Raw genomic sequence first — 17,958 nt, 5'->3', positions numbered from 1 at the left:
CTGTTAAACAAGAAAAGTGTTGTGACCCATAATTGCAGGCAGATTCACAGCAGGTTTTGAAGAGCTTTTTTTGCCACGGTGTCCGAGCTGTCTCCATCTGCTGCTGTCTTGTGTGCTTCCCACAGGGGGACCTGGCTAATTTTTCAGTCAATTAGCAGAAGGGTTGCTTTTGTTCTCCAAGTGCACCCCCATGGGCTCCTCTTACACCCTGGACACACTATTCAGATGTTGGGAGTTTTCAAAAAGCGTATCATGTTATTTTTTTTCTATTGACCTTTGTGACATTGTTGGGCGAATGCTGTCTCCTGTAATCATAGACACTTACATTAAACTGTGTAGACTAACTTTGGAATGTTTTTAATACGAATATTAATAATACATGTAGCAATGACTTTTCTTAAATGATTTTTGCCATCTTATATCGAAGCCTAGTCTTCTTCATTCAGGAGGAGCAAGTTGACATACTAATACTTCATCAGAATCATTATTTACTATATATTTTACTCTCTTAATGGGAAAAAAGTTTCTTAACACTTGCTTTTGCTACTTACCTTCTAGCAAGGAACATTTAAATGTTGAACAGAAACCTCAGGTTATGAACACAACTACAGCTTCAGTGAAAAGTACTTACATATCAAAAGAAACAAAGAGCTTTAAACAGTAGATTTAATTGTCCACATGTATGTTTACACGTTTGTATAGCTAGCAGAGGGGTAATGCAAACATTATATAGCGGTTGAATAATAACCTGATAGTCAGGCTCCTTGTGTATTCTTTGTGTTGCTTTCTATGAATTTTAATCAGGGTTTGGCTAATATGCACTCCTTGCAAGACAGAAAATGCTGTTATTTCAGTATAACAAAATACTACTAGATTTCTGGAAAAAAGTCAGTGTTTTCTTCTGGAGGAATACAGTTGAGCTAATGGAAGGCAATATGCTTTAAGCCCCCAATTTATGCACATTTCATTTGGAATGCTATCTCTCCTAGGTGTCCCTGAGCCTAATCGGCTTCGAGAAATTTTGAACATCAGTGTGCGCAAGATATACTCCATGTGCTGTAGCGACCATTGTATACTGCGGGAGCGTATAGAATTCTTTTTTTAATTTCACTGGTGTATCTTTTATCTGCGATTTCTATCTCCAATGCAAATACGGATCAGTGAGGGTATTTTTCCTTCTCCTTAGCTCCACGATCACGCTGCTACTTTTTACGGTAGGATATCAAGCGAGTTCATTTTCCTGTAACCTTTCATCTGCCCAGCCTCTCGGCTATATCTTTCTATAGTTAATAAATATACTTTTTCTCAGTGTTAAGCAATAAAATATTCACTGGGTCTGAGCTGGGGTTAACAGATTTCTGAAAATTTTATTGCGTGACAGCCTGTCCTGAATAATCCCCTCAGCTGTCTCATGTTCTGGGGCAGAAATGATCTTATGTGTCACTCTAATAGTCTAGAATTACACTTGTATCACTGTCACCAGCATATGGGGCTGTGTATACCCCTAGGCCCAGCTCCCTCTCTTTCACGGCATTTAAAATGATAACATTTGGCAAAGCCAGTTTTGACAGAAAGTGAACTCTCCTTTCCGCGCCGGTGACAAAGCCGGCCACCGGAGGCCTGACACCGAGCAGCCAGTCATCGTCCTCTTTGCTGGGTAATGATCGCGGGTTTCCCTCCTCTTAATAACCGCCTCGCTGCAAGGGGAGGCTGGAGTGCAAGTCTTCACTTAATTATACAGTCTTCCTCTTAACTGCTTTATTCATGTGAGGGCTTCAGCTGCTCAGGCATTAGCGTAGCTTTTTTTTCCCTTCCGCGCCGCCAAAACGTACCGATTGCTGGGCAGGCGACGGGAGAGGGAAGGACTTTGGGAAAATAACAGGCAGGAAAACAAAACGGCTTGCGTGTGCTCAAAAGCAAAACAGTTTTAGGGAAGGCGCTTCATATCATCATCATAAATCTCTGCGTGTGTTGCACTGCTGATGGCAGCTGCTAAAGGTGGTGTACGGCTTGTGTACAAAAGACTGAGAGGAGGAAAAAAAAAAGAATTCAAAATGAAAGAAATGAAAGGTAAGGAAAAACAATGAGTTACTCTCTAAAAGTGAGGCCAGGCCCTGAAAGGTCATTTTTTAATACAAGCAAAATAAAACGTGGCAACTCAGGAACTTGGTGCTTAGGTGAACCCTTTATTTAGGTCTGCTAAACTAACCTCTAGACATTTCTGAAATGCAGAAAGTTGTGCCAGCAGGTGTGCCTGGCAGCGTAAGGAGGACATAGGACATTATTTACTGTTGCCACTAGATAAACCATATTCATACTTGCCTCCCACACCCCCTATTTTAGTTTAGAATTTGAATTTGGAGAATATTTTCTTCGTACAGTTACTTTCACCATTCTAACTGGTGTGTTTGTAAAGGAAGCCTCGACTCATTTTCCCATTTCTCATTCCCTTCTCCGTAATGCATCTTGTCTGAGGCTGTGATAATTCCCGGTGGATTTCTTTACTGATATGTGTTTTAGTCTGCTCTTAGGTAGTACACATTTCAGGTGGACTATTAAAAAACAGAATAAAGCTTTTTTTTTTTTTCTTCACCACCACCCAGCTGTATTAACACAATGTTATCTACAACTATTTTCAGTACTTTTGTACATAGCTGACTGTCCACACCAAGGAAAAGGCCCCTATTGTTTTGCTTACATCCAGATTTTGATTTTAGAAACATCTGGGGAGGCTCCTCCTTTTTCTTGAATTCCTGTTTTCAGAAAAGAAGAGCTGTCTTGAGCTGTCTTTCGTTAGTAGCACACAGTGAAATGGGCTCCATAATATGGAGAAATGAGAGATGCCCTGGACTTCTGCAGTTTCACAGGGATCTGGAGAATGGAATCATCTCAAAGGGGGGACGGATAAAAAAATTGTCCCAGAAAATTAACTTGTGAGAATGTCTGATAATCATCTGAACTGTTTGAAATTTGATTTCAACCAAATTTCAGATCTTTTGTGTTTCAGTCAATTCTCTTTCTACAATGGCAATCTCCTAGGGCTTACCACTGCACAACCTGAAACCCAATGATATGGTTGCATGAAGCGTAATGCTCAATGACCTCTTTTGTAGGACTATAGAGATCTCATTAACATTAATACCATTTGTGGAGAACCTTAGGACAATGTGAAGCAGAGCTTTAAAAAACATGCATTCACCCACAGATGTGCATTGAAATTTTAAAGACATGTACTGGATTGTTAGGAATATGCACGCTGAATTTTAAGCAGATCCCTGAAGTTTCTGGTGCCACTGCTTAAGCACTTCATTCTCTGTTATGTGCAGTGACTTTCATGAACAGTTTAAAGCAGCGATATGAACTATTTGCCTGAAACAACTCTGCACTTCTTCTTAGACTACGGATGTCCTGACAGCTCTGTCATGATTCCACCCACGAAGACACAAACAGTCCCACTCCACGTACCCGTTCGTTCTTCTTATTGTGATTAATAATCCTCAGGTAACTGGTGGTCGTGGAGCTAGCGTGTGCATGACTCTGAATGTAGATCCTCACTGCTGTATTTAGCTGCCCTGTCAAGCTTGGTACAAGGAATACTATCATTGAAAGCCAGATGATGACTTTTGGTCGTGGCCCTTTGTGATCAATGTAAACATTCCTTCGCCTCCCAGTAGAGAAAGCAGTAATTCTGAGTTAAAATTATGTATCCTTGACTTGTCATTTCTGTTAACTTCTGCCCGTAGATGATTGTGTGTGTGTGTCTAAACATATATGTGCACTTATTTGTGTGAATGCTTATATATATATATAGATGCATGCACCCACAAACACATGCGCAAATATATAAGTACTTGTCAAATTATAGGCTTGGTTCAGTACTTTTGCACTGTCTACATGTGGCTTAATGTGTCTGCTGCTGGTAGCATTTTAAAACCCTTTAGTAGCTGATGTCAGTAACTTGTTGGCAACACAGATATTCAGTGGTGGGAAGAGAGGAAAACAACAGCGAGAAACTTAGGATACAAGCTGCTGATAATGCACACTGTGTTTAAATAAAGTAAACCCCATCTGACAAGCATATACCTAAGAGCTAACACATTTATGCTCAGATAAATGGAGCTTTATACTACCGTATGGAGACAGTGAATAAGACAGTAACAGGTTCAGTTTAAGTGGCTAGTTGGGATCATTTTTCTTCATGAGGAAGGTCTCTGGTATAAGAGAAGATCGTATCATTCCAAGATGGCTGCCTATAGACACAGAGAAGTTCATTACTGGCCCAATTACGTGCATGATGAAAAAGCAGAGCAAAGTTGAGAAGATGTACAAGCTTGGTTCTGCCTATATGGCCAGTCTGAGAAGAGGTAATAGTCACTTGCTGTGACTTTTGGTCTCAGTGGTATTAGCTTTTCTGCAAAAGCAGGACCTCTTGCGTTTTGTCTTTAGGGTTCAAAACATGGCATTTTCAGCTGGATTACCTGAGTTAAAGCAGTCAAAAAGTAATATTAAGTGCAGATAAAGTACAAGAAAGTAGCAGGGGAAGAAATAGAACCGTGAACCATGTAACAAACTGCATTTGCACACATTCTGATGGTCACCTGTTAAAATCTGTGTGTTATTTCAGAATTCAGTTACATGAAAAAAGGACTCTTATAAATTATTTCTAAGCTTTATGGAAAATGTATCTTCTTATCAAATATTGCATCATCCAAAACTCTTTGAAAGCAATTAAGCAAAGCTCCTAAATGCAATACTTACCTGCTACTTATAATTCCTTCCAAACAGACATCCTCTTGCAGAATTTGTTACCACAGCTGGTAGAAATGGGCATACTCATGTGATTGTGACAATTTAACTATCATAAAATAAAATTAGTTGCCAGATTGCTTTTTATCAATTTCTACATCCAGTTCAGAGTACCGACAGCCGAACATATGAACCACACAGTGTACCATGGTGTCTCACCATCTTACACTCAGTGGCTAATACCTGACATTTTCCTTGTACAAAATCCACTTTTCTTTGCCGAACAGAGTTTTATTTATATTTATTCTGATCAACTTTTTTTCTAATGGGATGACCTCCTAATCTCAAATTGTAGAGGGGAAAACTTGAATAATTATATCACACAGATGAGTTCCGTAGGTTTTCTCAGAAGGCTTTATCAATACAGTTGTACGAGTCAGATGATTGTTTTACTCAGAAAATCACATTAAGACTAAGGCATGCCAAAAAAGTTATTTTGCCTGGCAGACCTAGGTTTGCCAGAACATATACTAGGCAGTTATAATAATACTTATACAAAAATAGACCTTTTTTTTCCCCTGGATAGTTTTCTGTATAAGGTACAAAATAGGTATTTAGAAAATTGGTGTTCTATTCTTGGCACTGCCAGTGACATTCTGAAGAACCCTGGCTAGGTGCTTTAGTATGTGTGCCTTTTTCAGGAGAGTTTTCTCTTTTTCTTCATCTGTTTAGACTGTAAATGTTTACTTGGAGACTGTTGCTTACTCTGTGAAGGCATAGTACCTGGCAACTTTTTCAGGTAGTAAAGAGTGGTAGAAGAGTGCGAGGCAATTACAATCAATCTTACTTGTGTCTTTTTAATTTTAGTTTCTTTTGGTATTTAACATGGAAGCAAAAAATTGGCTGAGGGGAAGTTGGCTGGTTTGGCTGGGTGTGTACTCAGAAGCCGTATGCTTCAATGTAATACAGTGGAAATGATTATTTAAAGAAAAAGCAATGCACTTGAGTCAGAATAAAGTGGAGTATCAGAAAAACAACAAAAATATTTTTTTAATTAATGAGTGATCAAAAAAGACATAGAAATAATCTTTGGAGACAAGAAATGAGATTTTACACTCTCTGCATGCTAATTTTTGACTGGAATAAAGACAGCATGGGTACCAAGTTGTCATGTTGTGAATACTGAATTTTGGGTTAGTATCACATACTAACAATTTGCTGTGGCCTTGTATGCACTGAGGTAAACCGTACCAAGTGCAAGCTTGTTGTAAATTCTTGTAAATATCATTGTGCCAGCCTTTTTGATCCTCTATATGCTGGGATTACTTAAGCAAGCTTAATAGTTAACCAGTGTAATGTGATTTGTATTCACATTTGTGTATGAGTTAAATCCTTGTCCTTTCATGGATGAACCTCAGAAAGTTGTTTCCAGCTACCAAATATACTCAAATACACATTAACTTGTAACAAGAAGTTATGTTAGCAAAAGTCAGATAGACAAAATACAACTGTTACAGAAAGGTAGGGGAAAACCCAGTTTTGATTTTCAAGGTTCATTGCATTTGATTGGTTCAGAATATGTCACAGTTTATCTATACCTAATGAGAATTCCTTATGCTGGTATGTCATATCTGTACTTGAACCAAATAAATTATCCAGGCCATAATAGGAATGATACCGCAGGAGAAATACAAACAGCGTTAGGACCACTTCAGATGGGGTGAAGTCATAGTCACTTGAGTCAGAATCAAGTGTATGATGTGGAATGGTGTCTATGAAGCTGATGAATGAGGGGCCATTATAAAGCCCAGTGCTCTATTTAAAAGGAAGAGAAAGGTATGTGTACAACATAAAAATAGAAATGCTTTCTGTGGCAGGAGATCAGGGTAACAACTATGAGAAACAACTGTTAATATGATTGAAAATAGTCGGTTGCTTTTGTTCATGATCATATGGAGTTTTATCACTACTATGAGGATGACTAGAGCTTTAGTTCATTACACTCTGGATACTAAGAAAAAAGGAAGAGTGATAAGCCTGTTTCTGTTTCAGGAAATAAAAGTGCTACAAACTACAGTATCAGACAGAGCATTGAAAAGAAAGAGTTCTAGCTCATGGATACCAATATTCTTCAATAGAAAGCAAAAAGAAAATTCCATAAGCATTTTAGGAAAAGGTAGAAGCAAAAGCCTTTTTGAATTTCAGTAATACTGACTAAGGTTAGAATTTCTTTGTATATCATTAAGTCTACTACATCGCTTTAAACATTAGGTCTAGAGTAAGCTGACAAAGACTGAAGAAGCTAAGAAAGACAACTGTAATAGCCCTAGTGATGTTTTTTAATTCAGCTATGTACCATTTGTAGTCACCTGGAAAAACTTTCAGAAAATGTCAGAAAAACATCTGGAGATCAGAATTATTAAATGCTGCCACTGAGGCTTGACTCATATTATGGTGTTCCCATAAAACTAGGCTTCTTCAACATCATTTTTAGTGCTTTTAAAAAAAGATCAGATGAGTACAAATAAGATTCAGCATGAAATTTAGTATTGATCTCAATAGCTTTTGTGTTGGTGTGAGCATTTGACACCCATTTTCTACTCGCTCTGTGAAGATGCTTAGCAATGTAATTCAGTGCCAGGTCTTGCTATTCTGTTGTGTCTTGCCAGGTCATGTCAATGGCAAAATGAACCTCAATAAGGAAAAAAAAAAAAAAACAAACTTGAAGAAAGGAGAGAAGCCATAAAAGTTATAGAGAATGGAACAGTTAAATCAGGGCCAAAACCTTTAATGTTTTAATGGAAGATAATCACCTGAATCTGTCCACTGAAGTTAGTATGACCTACAGATGCTTTCATGAGTCACTGGGTCTGAGCTAATATACTCTGGTGAAGGATGAGGCATATGGCTTAGACTGCTCTGTGCTAATGCTTCTATTCTGGATCAGAGTTGACTTTTGTCTGGCCAGGCCGAAAACGGGCAGGTTGAAGCTGGCTCGGTTTTATCCATCCATGTAAACATGCCTGCTGAAAACTTTCAAGAACTGGACTTCGTGCCTGTCACATGATGAGAAAAAGTATCACTGTTTGAGTGCTCTGAATTAAGAAGTCAATATTTATCTGGTAGTGTATTTGATGTAGTACCATCATATTTTAAATAGTCCATGAATATGACAAAAAAGTCATATTTTCTTCAAGGTAAAATAAAATGTACAGGGTAGAGAATACACCAGAAAGAAAAAAAAAAATCAGAGAAATGTTCCCTAAGTTAACATTACTCTCACCCATCTGGGAAAGTGTCTCTGGCTTTGCAGCACCATAGGCATTTGTAGCAAGAAGCATCAGTAAAGGGTTGGCATCTGGGGGACGCATAGGACAGGTTTCAACTATAGCAGACTTCAAGCATTCAAATCTGAATTGGATTTCTTTAACTTGTGCTCTTCATGGTCAAAAAACTCTTTCACTTCCTGGCAGAAAGGATCGCAGTAGGTCTCTCAGTGGGTTTTTTGCAAGTTTGCATGAGGAAACATCTGCCTCAGGAGAAGTGGATAGCCTTTTACAATATTCTTTGCTAAAGTCTTCAGGACAGCACTGCTGTGTGGCTGAACCTCCAGTACCACTTGCTTACAGGATGGGTACAATCCTTCCTGTGATCCTGTCTAGGTAATGCAGCTCTTCGTATCCAGGTGGGTTCCCTGTTTCTGCCCTTTCAGATTTGAGAATCGTAGCATTTTCTTAATTTTTGCTGCTGCTTCTGTCAATGGCTTTTATCTGTTCTGAGGCTGAGAGACACCAAGGAGTATTGTGCAACAATATGGAAACTCTTTCAGGCATTCAAAGCATCTCACCTGAGTTTTTGGTTTCATGTTAATTCAGAATGCAATGTGAAAGTTAGAGGTCTTGAAAATGTACAAACCGAGCACCCATAATTTTCACCCGAACTCATTCAAACTGAAGCCAGCAGGTTTCAAGGAGCTCTAATAATTACTGAGAGACTTAGCAAAGGCTTGTCTGATCCTATATTTGTGACTTAGAACAGCATTCTAACCTGCTTTCACACTCTCTGTAGCCAAATTAAGAGCTCTTAGACAATGATGGATGGCAAGTCTGCCACACTATGACTTTAAAGAAGTTGAAATAAAGTACCAGCTGGAAAGAAATAATGGAAATGTGGATGGGCTGTTCGGTACACATGTAAATGTAAATAACACATATGAGTGACAGCGGAACTGAAAAGAAAGGCTTTAAAATATGTTTCCACATCCCCCAAATAAGGTATTGAAATTTTAGGATACAGACCAATACATATTATTATCAGAAAAAAGTATTTGAAACATGTAAAAGGAGTTAGCATAAATCCATAATAGAAACCTTAAGAGATATAATGGATTTGCTCTCTGATGCAGAAGTTTAAAGGCAAGACTCAGATGGCAAAAAAAGTGAAGTGACTCCTTTGAAGACAATAAACTTGGTTTTCATACACAATGGCACAATCTTGTAGGAGCAAGAAAAAGCATACCTCAGAAGGCATTTACACCTTTCCCTTTTTCTGTCCTCTGTGAAGGGTGATTATGGTACCTCATACAGTCCTACAGAAAAAAATGGAGGAAAAGGTCATGTTAGAGTTTAGCCTAGTGTTAATATACCTTTTTCCAGAAAGACTGACTGGCAGGTGATACGCTGGACTGCTGTGTCTGCTACCTAGCGTGAATATATCTTCTTGTCACCATCTTCTTTCATTTTTGGCTGCACTTTGGTTACGAGGTCTTGTGGCATTGTGGGTACTGCACTCTTACTTCATGGTCGTCCTGTTGCCAGAAACCTTTACTCAGAGATTTACATATGGAAATCAATATTTGTACTGGATTAGTATCAGATTTTCAGACACTGTGTGAGTGTCTAAGCGTTGCTACTAATTGTTGTAATCAGCTTGTTACAAAACCAGGGATCCTACCCTGCCCTCAGATGTTCAGAGAAGGAGTGTGTCTTGTACAAGGATGTGATTTTCTCTGCAGGTTTCTATATATATTCCCCAAACTAGTCCTGGATATAATATGTGGTATTTGCTGAAAAGAAACAAAGAACAGAGAGTTAGGAAAATGTAACATCTTTCTGAGTTAAGTTTTCTATAAATAGGACACTGAAAGAAAAAAGTCACTCTTTATTTAATTCTACTGAATCCAGAGGTGTTCCATGTAGACTGAATTTATGCAGAGACAGACAAACTGAAAGAAAAAGATATAGATAGATAACAGAAGAAGACTGATAATTAGCAGGGTAGGTAGCATGTCTAAAACTACAAATCCTTTCAGTTATAGAAATACATATAAATGGTTCTACAATGTCTTTAAAATTTAACCTCTGAAACACACAGCTTTTGGAGTTCTTTTTTTGGCAACAAACAAACAAATGCTCAAGTTGCTTTAAAAAATGAATCTTCACAGACATCTAATCTTGAACAAGAGCTGATTGATTAGATCTGAATCCAGCTGGAAACACCAACTCACTTATACAATCCCAGTTCAATTTTTTTTTATCCATAGGCTACATCAGTTTTTGAAGTATGGCTTTCAAGGCCACGTTGCCATTGGAAAAAAAAATCTGGCATGTTTCAGAGTTCAGGGAGCATTACAGGAGAATTATTTTGTATATCTTTGTTGAACTAAGACATTATTTTTTCCAAAAAAGTCAAAATAGGAACTGAATTTCTTTAAGAAACACAGCGATCTGTCATAGAGACTCAGTAAAAAAAATTGTGATAAGGGAAGATTTATTTTTCATTCTGTATTTAAATAATCTACTTTTTTGAATGTATAAATCTAATGTCAGTTTTCTGCCTTCTGTGCAAGAGACTGTGATCAATTTATCTCTGCTTTAGTTCTGGACAAACAGTATGCATCTGTTGCAAGTTCATTTGAATAACTCGATGCATGTATATCCTGATGAAACACTAATAGACACAGTGTAGCCATACTACACAGGCACACTAATATGTTTGCTAAGCTGATCAATAATAAGATTGATCAGTCTTTTGCTTGGCCAAGTTAATCATGCTATTGATCAGCTTAGCAAACACATCGTTTTCCTTGTGCACTATTGCTGTACAGGCTCTTCTTCCCCACCCCCATCAACTGGACATCAGGAGATTTCAGAAAATGAAATATAACAACATTTTCTACAGTAAGTGCTCCTATTACTTCAGGCTCATCTTCTACAGACAACTATAACATTTCATGATTAAGTTGTTCAGATTTCTTAACCTTCTCTTGCAAGTTTGAGTGCTGCTGTTAAAGACCTGGGAAAATTTCCGAATTTTTTTTCTAAGGCATAAGACACTGAGCCCCGGCTCTGGCTCTAATGAGGTCCTCTATCTGACATTAAATATTTGAGATTCCCTCATCCTATATGCATCCTATAAAAGCATGTCTTGCTTTAGAGGCTTTAGGCTTTCTTAAGGGAAATCATTTAATTGCAGAGAAAAGTTCAATGCAATCAGAAGATATGGATCTTGGGGTGTATTATTAGCACAGTACTTGGAGATTTGTCTTTGGAACTATACAGCGAGACATTCAATAGTCTCAAATTAGCATTAAAGAGAATTTCACAGTTATATCCTTATATGTAGTGACAAAAAAGGCTCTTAAGTATGGAAATAGGTTTATTACATTTAGGCTATACCTCTCACAAGGTTTGCTTACTTTTGTATCTCGTTTTGAAACCCTGAGTGTGTGCCATGTTAACAAAACAGTTCTCAAGCACTTTTTACAGCTCGAAGCACATAGTCATGTAAGGCTTATTTTCCATACAAAGCCTCTTCCATTAGTGATAAAATAGATTCCCCACCACAATTACAAAACAGCATTGGAAACAGTTGCTGTTTTCTGGTGTGTATCTTAATGCAGATAGCAAACAGAAAGTAGGAAAGCCAGGCTTCTCTGGATTTAGCAAGTATCTTGTGGACTAGAAGAAGTGGGAGGAGTATACGAATGGCTGCAAGTACTCATGAGTATGATTTGTTTATGGCATACTGTGAAGGATAGATGTCTCTGGAAACATAGTATCTTAGAGCAGATACTCAGCTGATGGAAACAGGATTTGCGCAATTCAAATGTGTCTCACACAGTTCTTCTTAGGTAATACCAAAGCACAGTTCTATACCTCCATTCTTTGGGACAAAAGAAATCAGAAAATATGTAAACCATCTTATAGACAGGTGAATTTTCTAGGTTTTTTTGAGAGGTCAGAATTTGGGGAGAAAGGTTTTTTTCAGAAGATAACTGCTGTAGTTCTAAGGTGCAAATAAACTGGTGAGAAGTTAACATTTGTGGGAAAAGTTGTTACGATACAGCCTTTTTTTCTAGTTTGAGTATAGCTAGAAATTAAACCTTAGACAGAAACAGTGCATTACATGAAGTTGGGTGATGGGATTCCCCTCCCAAAGTTTCTAAACCCTAAGCAGACTCAACACAAATAGAGAACCTTGAAAACCACCCAAGTAATGTAACCTCCCGCTAATTCATGTTGTGAATAATGTACTTGCTTCCAGTCTCCGTTGTGTGGTCTCTTCACAGTCCCAGAAGATGTAGAAGGTTCTCTTAGCTGCTCAATTTATGGTTAGTTTAACAGTGTTTTGTGTAAGAGTTCATAACTAGACTCAGATTTCAACCTAAGAGAAGTTATTTCTTAAAGAGCTATTGTATCTATCTGGCTGTAAAATCCTCAGTATAGTGTCAATTTACATTTTGGAGAGCTCATTTTCACAACCGTATGATTGAAATAGAAACAAAATTTTTCAAAAACGTTGTCACATTTTTAAAATTTGAAAACATCCAGTGCAAGATTGAAAGTCTGGAAGGTCTACATCTCCAATTGACGTTAGCTCAAATACTAGCTGCCTGGCTCTGTAGACAACTCGGTCAAGATATCTTTGGTTGGTGAACAAAAAGGAAGACCTTGAAGACACTAGCAATTATAAAAATGCCAGCTTTAATTAATTAAAACAAAGTAAAAGCCTGACTTCTGATTTAGTAGGTACCACCAGGCTATTGTGGGTAAATTTTGCTTGTATGAGGGTGATCACTGAGTCTCTAAGATCAGGGAATATTTTTAGGGGTAGGTGGATTATCTGATTTTTCTATGTGTGAAGGGTATGAGACTAAAACTCCTGGAGGCACAACCTTGGAACCAGTCTTTGGAAAAGACAGAATTCTCTCACTGCCCTGTTTATGCACTTGAACTTTAACTCAAAAGGTGAAAGAAGAGCTTCATCTGTATTTACCCACCAGAGACACTGATGAATGAACAACAGCTAAAGCGAGTGTTTTCACAGAAACAAGTTTTTTATAACCTGAAAGAAAAGAAATTGCTAGTCTCAGTCTGCACTTTTAATCTTTTCCTAATATTTTAAACTGGAAGCCTTTGCGGGAAGCTGTTCAGCACGTTGTATATGGGTTGGGCACAGAACGAGAAATGGCTGCTTTAGTCTGGCTGCCACGTAGGGATGACTTTTAAATACACCTTCTGCAACTGTGGTGTTTTCCTCTTCTTCTTTCTTTCTTGCACTGTGCAGTCGGCTGTGTGGCATCTCTATTAGAAACATGGAGGGTCCAGGACTACAAAGAAGGTCATTTGTAATGAGGAGAGAAGGTGGAGTCTAAGCCGTGGGTCTCATACTGGCATTGCCAATAACTACAGCTTAGAGAAAGAAGGGTCATACTGCCGCAGGGCCCTGACTGTAAATGGTGCTTCTGTTGCTTTAAAGACTACATAATTTCATTCCACTTAAGTCAGCAGACTAGGAGTATGTGTAATGATCTTCTCTTCACCCTCCAGGGTCTGAGCAAGAATGGTTCCAAGACCAAGTTTTCTGGCTGCCATAAAGATTTCAAACAAAGAGTTTAAATCTGTGTGCAAGAATATTGAAGGTGCTATTAATGCTTGTTTGAGCTTTAGGAATGCCCTTTGACATCCTCCATCACTATTCCAAGCAAGTAGTACAGATATTTCAACTTAAATAACTGAAACCAATTCTTACTTTTACAGGAAGTCTGAAGAGATAGTTTTAACACTACCTTGCCCAAATAAAGCAAAGTTAAGCAGTACATTTAAAGAATATCTTGCCACAATACTCCTGATTTTTTTTTTTTTTTGAGTCACAGGAATGTCTCTCTGTTCTTTTCATTTTTGCAAACTTAGTGAGTTTTTTTTTCTGCCATTTCTATTTAAGAAAAAAATCCTAATCTATTTTTAGCACTCTGGGACTCTGCCTCCACAACATCTTTGATAGAAAATGTAAGGATTATGCCTTTTTACTTCTCTTTTGTAAAATATCAATACTTTATGCTGAATCTAAGATATCCCTGGAGGACAAGGAAAAGGCTGGGCAGAGAGAGAGAAGTCTGAACATTTCCTGGGCAGAGGCTGAATTTTGATCTACCTTATTTTTACCTTTGGAAACATGCTCATTTAAAAGGACAAAGGCTTCCGTCTTTGAAATTTGACATTGCATAAGAAGCTGTTGCTGAATAAATATGTTTTATTTTAGGGATAAAACCAGCAGCAACAGTGTTCCACTACAGAGTCTGAAAGCCTTCTGCAACATTTAATGAGATACAACTTATTTTGTGCAACTTTCAGGTCTTTATCATTCACTAAAAGACAAATTTCACCTCCAGGTCCAAAACCCAGGAGTACCTTTGTGGAGTGGGAAATGAGAGGTACATAAACTCAGGCACTTAAACTGAGAATAAAATTTGAAGCATTATAATGATGTTTGTTCACTGCATACTGTGTGCCAGTAACTCACATCTCCAGGGACACAAATACTGGGATGCAATAACCAAGCAGGGGCTTGATTAGAAAGGCCATTACCCAGTGTTGTACTCCTGGATTTATACTACTTTCTGCTCTGCAGAAAAGTAAATATAGAGACAATCAAGCCCTCTATTTTTTTAGCAGGCATTTAAAAAAAACCCCAAAACAACACTCTAATTTCCACAATTTAATTCGAAGCCACACCTTTTTTTTCCTGCAAACTCTGGAGAAGCTCATTATGCTTGATGTGGACTTCAGCTTCTGAAGCACAATATGATGCGCCAGCTGCACAAGATGACTGCACACTTTCTGAGTTAAGCTATCCTGTAAATATGCAACAGAAAGAAGAATCTCATTTAAAAAAAAATTGTCTCTGATCTCAGTGGTCGTTAATTGCTCCTGATCATCTCAGCACTGAAACCTAAAGATGACAATTAAAATGTGTGTCTCAGCTAATAAAACACCTGATCATTCTAGGAAATACCATGCCTATGTAATGGATTTATACACAATTTCTGGATTTTTTTGCAGCATGCAGCAGGGGACCTAATAGCATAGACTGATATTAAAAAAGGTTGCAGGTTCCCCCTTGATTACATTCCTTGGTCTTCCCCTCAGAAAGGGGAAGCAATGAGGAAGAACTTGAAAGGAAAAAAAAGTGACCCTCTTTTAAAAAAACCCACAAATGCACGGATTTCTGAACCGTTGATAACTCAGGAGCAGATCGTCCTGGAAGCTTATGAGTCCGATCTGTAAGCACCAGTACAGAATAAGTGAGAAAGGACCAAGAGAAAAGCTAGCCCATGTCTGTCATGGTGAAGACTCCTATAATATTACAGAGCTTTCACTCTGGCAATGCTTGCTTGTCGCAGGAACCTCTAAAATAAAAAGACCAATTTTAAACTTTTTAAATAAAATGTATGTTCAATAAGGGGGGAGGGTGTTTATACAAGACCTCTGTCATGATCTATTTTATGTTATAATCAATACATGAGCATGTGTGCAAATAGAGCATGCTGTGGGTTTATTATATACATTTGGGATTTTGAAAAGGATAGCTTGTCAAGGACAGAAACTTTGCTGAGAAACATTTTAAAAGTCAGGAAAAAATGGAAATGGAAACTGTAAACTATTTAAAAGATTTTTCCTTGTTAAAAAGAAGTTTGCTTGTTCTTCAGGACATATAATTGAAGAAAGCAGTTTCATTACTTAAAGACACAAAGTAGTCTAGAAGAAAAAAAAGCAACAGTAAAAATCATGCATGTTACTACACACAATATGGCAAACAGAAAGAACAAAAAGGGAAAAGAATTAAAGACAGTAAGGAAAGCAGAACGACTCATTCAAGGACTAACAGAACAGTGAGACAATTTAAAGTATATGAAGACTTAAAGGAATCGTATAATGACAATTCAGTCCTGTTTGTCTTAAAACAGTACTGAAAAAAACTAGAAAGGTATTACTTGATATTTCTCTCCCTGAACTAAAGAGTGATGGAAGCTTTGTCGTTTGGGTTTTGGGTGGTGGCTTCTGGTGGAATGAAGCAAAGAAACGTCACAAGCCTCTGCTTACTGCAGGAAGTTGAATTACTCAAAACAAGTAGTTGTGCAATTCCTACCTTATGTTCCTGCTCAGTTAGAAGGGATACTGTCCCATATATCTCCCTTGCAAACCAGCCAATGTACAATGGACACCCTCAAATCCTGTGGAAAAACAGTGGCGTCGTAAAGAATATTTCTGCCACTCAGTCTAGTTGTCTTAAATAGCTTATTCATGGCTCTTCTATATAGTTATCCCAAATGCATGCTGATAAGAACTTATCTAATCTATCACATACCACCACATTTTGTCTATATATGAATATCAGCTTTAAATAGTTTAAAGAGAAATAGGGTAATAGAAAGAATAAAATTCATTGGATGATGGACTTACTGTTTGGGAAAGTGAACACGGTAAATAGAAAACATTTTAATCAAAGAACAAATAATAAGTTTGAATTAAACTCAAAAATTAAAAAAAAAAGCCCTGTGGTTAATTGTGACCATCTCTAAAAATATTCCAGACAATATGAGGAAGCAATTTAGGGGATGGTTGCCAAGAGTTGTACAAACACCATTAAGCAATAAATTTGAGAAAATTACATGATTATGGAGTTCTCTGGTTTGTATACTACGCAAAATAATCCACTATTTTTCATAAATATGGCAAAAGAAGATTTTGTATCATTGGATAGATTTTAGGAAGCCAAAAATACAATAAATATGGAAAGATTTTGAAGAAAAGTTTACTATCACAATATGAAAGAAATGGCTAATAGCATCTTATGTGAATTATGTGCTTGTAAAGAGCAGGGAAATGCATAGTATTTAATGAAAGTCAGAGAGAAAAGTTTAAGTACAAAACATTAAATACAAAGTTTAATGTACAAAACATTCAAAAAATGACACACTACAGATGTAATAACAGAAAGTTAGGAAGCAATTTTCCAGAAGTAGTGAAACTTTAAATTGTATGACAATCCTTTTTTATTTTTTCCAGAACAGTACAGACAACAGTAAAGTAGTCAGAGACTGAGAAAAATTGTGACAAAAATCTAAGCAACACTTCCATGTTAGTAATGGAAGTTTAAGCATCTTGCAAAACTGTGGAAGTAATGATTTAATGAAAAAAAGTTATTCTACTTAAATGTAAAAAAAAAAAAATTAATTGAACACAACATATTCATAAGGTTTCTTAAATTAATATGGAAAAATAATTGTATTTGCTAAATGTTTAAAACGTACAAAGCCAATCAGTTCAGGAAATAATTCTGGACATTTTGTAAAAGATGAATACAGCTTAATTTGATGTGTTTTTAACAAATCTTTGATATCTGTTTCCAAGCTTATTTAAAATTTTTAGTGTTTGATATACTACTACTTTGAAGAAATCCATTAAAACCTTTAAACATCTTTATGCTTTCTTTCACTTGACATGAGCAATAGTTGTTGTTTTTTATTAAGTGAAGTATTTCAGCTTCATATTAGATTGGCTTTACAGGCAGGAGTAGCTGTAAATCACACTCGTTAAATTCAGAATACCTACAAAGGTTTTTAACAAAGGTTCTAATCAATTATACCACCAGAATACTAAAGAAATATTTCGTGTGAATAGTACAAATTATTTTATACTTTTTCATTTCTTCTTACATATGGAGGCATTTATGTTGAGGAAAGAGTCATTATTCACTTTAGGTCATAAAACATTTCTTCATCGTTTTGCCTGGGATGTCTTCTGAGCAGCTGCAAAAGTGAATCCAGAGCGATATATTTTCATAGCTTTGGGAGAAGTATTGAAAACTATGCCATGAATTGTTCATGTCATATTTAATACAGTATGCTCTAAAAGACCAGAAACCAAC

The sequence above is a fragment of the Haliaeetus albicilla genome, chromosome 3 (assembly GCF_947461875.1).
Source record: "Haliaeetus albicilla chromosome 3, bHalAlb1.1, whole genome shotgun sequence".
NCBI classification, from domain to species: domain Eukaryota; kingdom Metazoa; phylum Chordata; class Aves; order Accipitriformes; family Accipitridae; genus Haliaeetus; species Haliaeetus albicilla.
Note: the sequence above shows the minus strand (reverse complement) of the source record.